This window comes from Tenrec ecaudatus, chromosome 18 (assembly GCF_050624435.1).
Source record: "Tenrec ecaudatus isolate mTenEca1 chromosome 18, mTenEca1.hap1, whole genome shotgun sequence".
In the NCBI taxonomy this organism is placed as follows: Eukaryota; Metazoa; Chordata; class Mammalia; order Afrosoricida; family Tenrecidae; genus Tenrec; species Tenrec ecaudatus.
This window is the reverse complement of record NC_134547.1, coordinates 4,597,173-4,599,083: the sequence shown is the minus strand read 5'-3', so window position 1 is coordinate 4,599,083 and position 1,911 is coordinate 4,597,173. Positions and strand designations below refer to the sequence as shown.

The 1,911-nt window shown below is 42.6% G+C and overlaps 1 non-coding gene across 1 annotated transcript; it reads right to left on the bottom strand.

The window, feature by feature from the left end:
• Positions 1 to 519: 519 nt before the first annotated feature.
• Positions 520 to 623, bottom strand: LOC142432869 (U6 spliceosomal RNA). The gene has a single exon (XR_012780969.1). It is a non-coding gene; the product is annotated as a U6 spliceosomal RNA (small nuclear RNA).
• Positions 624 to 1,911: the final 1,288 nt, after the last annotated feature.

Here is a 1,911-nt window from a genome sequence, read left to right as displayed (position 1 = left end):
GAAGGCTGGTGGGGTCCCTATGTCCACACGGTGTACTTTCACATTTCTCCCCCGGCACCTGGACTCCCACAGTTGGCTAACCGTCTCCTTGGAGACCCCCTTGGCCCCACCTCCATCTGTGTTCACAGGACATTGCTTTCAGGTACTCTAGGATTCCCGCATCCCCTCGACTAACCTGCAGTCTGAAGAGCTCACTTCGGATGTGAACAAAATGAGCTGAGACAGAAGGGGCTGTTCAGCTGTGAAGTGTGCTCAGCCTAGTGCCTGACTTGCCACAAAAAATATATATGTAAAAACACACACACAGTTGATTGTGCAACTCTTGTGGTTGCTTGAGATGAATTTGTCACTAGAGGCTCCAAGTCCATTCCAATGTTACTTTTCCTCATCTTTTTTCTCCTTACATCATTCAAACCACTATTTTGGTTTGAGGGATAAGGAATGGGGGTGGGGGGGTGGGGGTGGGATTTGCTCTTTAAAGAAACATGAACAATTTGTGCTAAAAAAATTTAAAAAATTTTTAATATGGCATGTTTAATGAATTTGTATGTCATCCTTCAGCAAGGGCTATGCTAATTTCTGTTTCGTTCCATTTTTTTACTATATATGCCACAGAAGCATACACCCCCCAAAAAATTTGGGGGGCTTAAGGGGTTCTTTATTGATGCTCTCAGTCTCCATGAGGGATGGGGTGTGTCTGCTCCACGCCCCTCCCCCCCAGGTGTTCCCAGACTTGCTATCTTAGAGGCAGGGGGCCCACTCTCCTCTAAGCAAAGCAAGACAAGCCCTGGGGGGAGGGAGGAGGAGAGCAGATATCCTTACCCCCACCCCATGCTATGCTCCCAGCCTGAAGGCAAAAAAAAAAACAACCCTTTTTTTGTGTGTTCTTTTTTTATTTGGTTTTTAAATTTTTTTAACCCTTTTTTAAAAATAAATAAGAAACATTCTATACTACACAGCCCAAGCAATGCAGTCAGCATCTTGTTAGACCCTTAGACCCGCCTATATTCTTTTTTTACATTTTATTAGGGGCTCATACAACTCTTATCACAATCCATACGTATACATTCATCAATTGTATAAAGCACATCCGTACATTCTTTGCCCTAATCATTTTCAAAGCATTTGCTCTCCACTTAAGCCCTTTGCATCAGGTCCTCTTTTTTTTCCCACTCCCTCCCCGCCTATATTCTTTTTTTATACAACTCTTCTTGAGAGCATGAAACTATGGAATCCTATGATATTTAAGTTCTAGGCCAATAAAGCAAGTTTGTTTTTTAAAAATGGTAATTTTTTAATGCGCACTTGATTTCCCAACTCATAATGACCCCATCTATGTATAGTTTGTTTTTTTCTTCAAGGAAACAAATTTATTAAATCCAACAGCAGGTAACATTCTACATGTAAAAACATCCAAAGAGAAAAAAAGGTAGACATCGAAGACCAAAAACTAAAAGTGCGTAGCAAGTTAATAAAAATATGTAAAGGGTCATCTGAAAGGTGCAGCCACGCAGCGCATACAAACAAAAGTATTGACTTTTGTACATGTTTTGTACAACCTCAAGTGAGGGACACCCCCTCACAAACTAAGAGGGAGCCAGCATGGGGCCACATGAGTAGCAGGGACCCATCTCCTCAGCCAAGATTAAGGCAGGGTAACTTAGGACCAATTCATCCAAGCCCCATTTGCCTGCTGCTTCCAATTCCCCTTTTAAACCTAGAATCAGATTCATGATTGCAACAGGTAAGAACAATTACCTAATCACAGATTCAGGGGCCTGAGGATCCAGGGTCAGAGAAAAACTTCTCCAGAGCAAGGAATGAGTGTTGGGGTGGGGGGGGGACCTTCTAGACACTGTTTCTGAGACATTGAATCTTTAAGGAAGCAGACAGCCTCATCTTTCCCCAATG